The sequence below is a fragment of the Phallusia mammillata genome, chromosome 5 (assembly GCF_965637545.1).
Source record: "Phallusia mammillata chromosome 5, kaPhaMamm4.hap1.1, whole genome shotgun sequence".
NCBI lineage: Eukaryota > Metazoa > Chordata > Ascidiacea > Phlebobranchia > Ascidiidae > Phallusia > Phallusia mammillata.
This window is the reverse complement of record NC_137256.1, coordinates 14,819,230-14,824,625: the sequence shown is the minus strand read 5'-3', so window position 1 is coordinate 14,824,625 and position 5,396 is coordinate 14,819,230. Positions and strand designations below refer to the sequence as shown.

The 5,396-nt window shown below is 36.1% G+C and overlaps 1 long non-coding RNA gene across 1 annotated transcript; it reads right to left on the bottom strand.

Annotated features, from left to right (window-relative positions):
• Positions 1 to 2,300: 2,300 nt before the first annotated feature.
• LOC145229171 (uncharacterized) lies at positions 2,301 to 3,931 on the bottom strand. Its single transcript, XR_013860379.1, has 2 exons — positions 3,456 to 3,931; positions 2,301 to 3,213 (listed from the first exon to the last, which is right to left on the bottom strand). It is a non-coding gene; the product is annotated as an uncharacterized LOC145229171 (long non-coding RNA).
• Between the last annotated feature and the right edge of the window lie 1,465 nt (positions 3,932 to 5,396).

Below are 5,396 nucleotides of genomic sequence, written 5' to 3'. Positions count from 1 at the left end.
ATTGGGTTGATGAGGTGCTTTTTTTCCATTTTTTTCATAAATAAAATGTTGCCCTTAACTGTGCATTTGTTATTTTATCATGTTAAGTACTGGTCTTAACTGGTTTAAAATCACAAAGGGCTTGATGTAAATAAAAACGGTTTTCACAGGTCAACTCTAAACTACATCTAGTAAACGCATAAAAAATATCTTTAGAATCTAACCACCACATGATAAATGAGAGGCGTACATCATAAGCGAACGAAGGGCATGACCGCTTTAAAATGATTTTTCGCGCTGACGACCCTTGTAGAATATACATGCTCCAGATCACAAACGGATTAAGATAAATGAAAACGGTTTTTACAGGTCAACTCTAAAATACACCCAGTAAACACATACCAAATATCTTTAGAATCTAACCACCATATGATAAATGAGAGGCGTACATCATAAGCGAACGAAGGGCATGACCGCTTTGAAATAATTTTAGGCGCTGACGACCTTTGCAGCATATACAGGCTCCAGATCACAAACAGTTAAAGATAAACAAAAACGGTTTTCACAGATCAACTCTAAAATACAACTAGTAAAGGCATACAAAATATCTTTAGAATCTAACCACCATATCATAAATGAGAGGTGTATATCATAGGCGAACGAGGGGCATGGCCGCTTTAAAATGTTTTTTTTTTGCGCTGACAACCCTTGTAGAATATACAGGCTCCAGATCACAAACGGTTAAAGATAAACAAAAACGGTTTTCACAGGTCAACTCTAAAATACATTGAGTAAACACATACAAAATATCTTTAGAATCTACCCACCACATCATAAATGAGAGGCGTACATCATAAGCGAACGAAGGGCATGACCGCTTTGAAATAATTTTATGCGCAGACGACCCTTGCAGCATATACAGGCTCCAGATCACAAACGGTTTAAGGTAATCAAAAACGGTTTTCATAGGTCAACTCTAAAATACATCTAGTAAACGCATACATAATATCTTTAGAATCTAACCACCACATGATAAATGAGAGGCGTACAAGCGAACAAAGGGGATGACCGCTTCAAAATAATTTCATGCACTGTCGACCCAGCAGCATGTACAGGCTCCAGAATACAAACGACATAAAGTATTGAAAGCGGTTTTCACAGGTTAACTTCAAACTAGACCTACGTCGAGTGAACGCGTGCAAAATATCAATCAATCATTATCATTACCCTAAAATCAAGAGGCGCTCGTCATCATATACGTTGAGATTGTATTCTACACGCTGAAAGAAATTTACATGCTATAGGCCTACATGAAATCGACAGCACTAGCGGTCGTGCCTTGCGCTCGCATATGATGTACGCCTCTTGTTTTTGATGTTCTTCTTAGAAGATAAAGATATTTGGTATGTGTTTACTCAATGTATTTTAGAGTTGACCTGTGAAAACCATTTTCATTTACCTTTAACCGTTTGTGATCTGGAGCCTGTATATGCTACAAGGCTCGTCGGCGCAAAAAATCATTTTAAAGCGGTCATGCCCTTCGTTCGCTATGATGTACGCCTCTCATTTATCATGTGGTGGTTAGATTCTAAAGATATTTGGTATGTGTTTACTAGATGTATTTTAGAGTTGACCTGTAAAAACCGTTTCCATTTAACTTAATCCGCTTGTGATCTGGAGCCTGTATATGCTACAAGGGTCGTCAGCCCGAAAAATCATTTTAAAGCGGTCATGCCCTTCGTTCGCTATGATGTACGCCTCTCATTTATCATGTGGTGGTTAGATTCTAAAGATATTTTTTATGCGTTTACTCAAAGTATTTTAGAGTTGACCTGTGAAAACCGTTTTTGTTTACTCTAAACCGTTTGTGATATGGAGCCTGTATATGCTACAAAGGTCGTCAGCACATAAGATTATTTTAAAGCGGTCATGCCCTTCGTTTGCTTATGATGTACGCCTCTCATTTATCATGTGGTGGTTAGATTCTAAACATATTTGGTATGTGTTTACTAGATGTATTTTAGAGTTGACCTGTAAAAACCGTTTCCATTTAACTTAAACCGCTTGTGATCTGGAGCCTGTATATGCTACAAGGGTCGTCAGCGCGAAAAATCATTTTAAAGCGGTCATGCCCTTCGTTCGCTTATGATGTACGTCTCTCATTTATCATGTGGTGGTTAGATTCTAAAGATATTTTTTATGCGTTTACTAGATGTAGTTTAGAGTTGACCCGTGAAAACCGTTTTTGTTTACATCAAGCCCTTTGTGATTTTAAACCAGTTAAGACTAGTACTTAAAATGATAAAATAACAAATGCACAATTAAGGGCAACATTTTATTTATGAAAAAAAAATGAAGCACCTCATAAACCCAATTTCCACACAATAACATACTCATATTGGGTGCCACAGTTATATGAAAGAAGAAATGAATGTGAAGAGGATAAATAATTAGAAGATTGATTTATCAAGCAAAAAACGGCATTTACAATGAGTACACTAAAAAGGGGTCATCAAGTAAACAGACTGAAAAACAAAAAAGGTGAAACAACATTGTACAGCTGAAAATGCAATGTGTTGCGAGTTACTGAAATAAAATTAAACCAGCTACCATATGAAAGATGAGGTTGTATCAAACAAGCTACCATAGAGATTACTGGTTGAAAATAAAGGTTTTTCGTTCCTGTCTGATGAATCACTTTTACTGAAAGAGTCTACATCAAAGTGAAAATGTATAAATATTTACCCAAAAGATGCTTTTTTAACGATGCCATGATTATGTCATGTAGATAAGACAGCGTTAATACCAACAAATGTTTGAACACATGTAACCAACACAACAAGTTGGCCTTAATTTGGGTACGATATTAAAATAACACCAACAAATCATTGAACACATCTAACATAACAAGTTTGCTTTAAATTGGGCACAAGAATTGTTAAATAAACCTGCCTTCGGGTAGTACAGCGGCAAAAAACACACATATTTCGATTTGATTCATGTAAAACTGAAGTGTGTGGTGAATATCTTAAAATAAAATGTTCCCCTGCAAGTGAGGCAAGAAGCATTTGGTATGCATCAATGATTTAGCTGACACTTCAGTGAGCTCATTTCACCCACACCATTCTTCCACAATCAATTACTTTCTTCCATATTGTCCAAGGCAATCTTGAATTACCTTTGGAATGATTCTGCTACTTTGTTCTGCTTCCATTCAGTTTTCCACATGTTGAACTGCAACAAAAAATAAAAGAAAAAGTGTATGCAACATTTAATTTGACAAGTAGGAGTTTACACAAAAATGCTTGAGTTAGGCCAGTGAAAATGAAAGCCAATGTTTTACAAAACCAGGATCACACTAGAGATGAGCTACCATATTTTTAAACATGCTCAAAAAAATAACAAATTGCCATCTGCTAAAATAATAGAAACAGTTGAGAATGACAAGCATATCATGACAATTGATAACCACTTACCATGTATCATTGCTTTTCAAATCCAATGTCCCAAGTCCTTCATTTGATAGTGTGCTATGCCTTAGTTTGCTTCATGAAGCACTAGAAATGCTTCCCCCACCCTGAACTGTCACTTTTCATTACTCCATTTGTTATCAGAACATGGATGCCTATTAGATACAACAACTTGGGCCCATTTTGTATTTTACAGTTTACAATCGAGGAGAATCTGGTACTACTGCTATTTCACTGCTTAAAATGCGTTTGCTTTTGTTCACATTTAACTGCCAATTTCATGTAAAACCCATTTCACCTGCGATTATTTCCAATAAAAATATAATATTTTTCAATAAAAAATAAATTTATTGCTTCACTACCCTTGCCGATAAAATCGGGCTGTGTTATAACACATGTTCTAAAATTATAACACCGCCCGATAAGAAACGGGGATTTTTTCATAACACAAGCGCTTTTAATCGGGCACTTGTTGACGAATCGGGTGTACATACAGTTTTTTTTTTTTTTTTTTTTTTTTTTTTGGACGGTAACATTGACTTCATAGATAGGTTAAGTTGGACTTCCTTGGCGAGTTGTTTGTAGTACGATACGTTGGCTATTCTCGGGAATGAAATCTGTTGAGCAAGACTGAAGCAACATATAATTAAAATTCACGAAATCAGCAAATTGGAAACCTGCTAAAATACAAACATTGTTAATATGCGGTATATGCTGAAATTGACACGTTTATTGCTAACATACACAGACTAAACAGGTTAGCAACGACAAAATTAATGTAAAGGTTTGCCAATTAAGAATGCATGCTTAGAACGAGGTTAAAAAGAGTTAAATTGTTTTTTACCAGAGACAGGAGTTGACTACAGACTCTTATCTGTAAACTTGAGGGAAGACAGTGGCGAGGATGCTGTCAAAGTCCATTGTGGTGTAGGGAGTTTTTACCATCACTTTTTTTGGTTCCTGAGAACAACTCAAACAATTTGCGTGACAAAGGACACTGAACATACCTTTATATGCCCATGTATGGAAAGTCTGCTGCCGTCTCAAGCAGAGGCAGAGCAGAGTAAGCAGTTGATGCAGCAACAGAATATGCTATTAATGATTGTATAGGCGCACTGACAGCAAGTAATTAGAAAATAATACACAAGATTAATTACAAGAAAGAAGATAAAAGTAGAGGATGGAAGGTGGTGTGGGTTTTGTAGGGTTTTTATAATTTTATATTTGATTTTTTATGTTAAATATAAATCAGGAGTATAGGTTGCAAGGAAGTGCACTTTCCTTAGGATTCAGATCTTATCCCTTTAATTGTTTTCGGCACTGAAAAGGTGATCAGCCTCAGATACCTGAAAAACAACTAATAAAATCCTGCAACAAAGACCCGTAACAAAGTGGTTATAATACACAACCTATACAGAGGTCAATCTTAAAATCATTAAGGGAGCACTGATTAAAGAAAAACCTTTATATACAAAGTAACAAAGCTTATGACACAGCTTTAATCTTACGTTTGTCAGACGTGTAACCGCTTGAGCAGCTAGCTGTCATCTCCCCACAATAATTTTAAATTATGGGGCAGCATAACTGCTCAAAGTGGCGCCTACCCTATTGCTCACAGGTTACTTCTTCCATCTAGACCACGAAAGGCGCCTCTACTTGCAATTTATCGATATCCTTAGGGTAGCTACAATAAATGCAAGCACGGAAAGATGGGAAAGTTTGTTTTTAGATGTTTATATGCATCATCGTGAGAGACATTTTTTGTACCAGGTGTTGCCTCACACCTTTACATTATTTACAACAAACAAAACATAAAAACTTATACAATAATTAAAACGTGTATAATAACAATAATATTAATAGTTACTTACATTACTTTTGTACAGAGCTTCGTCAGTCTAGTGCAGGTTTGCGCGCACCTCTGGCAATTCCAAATCATGTTGAATC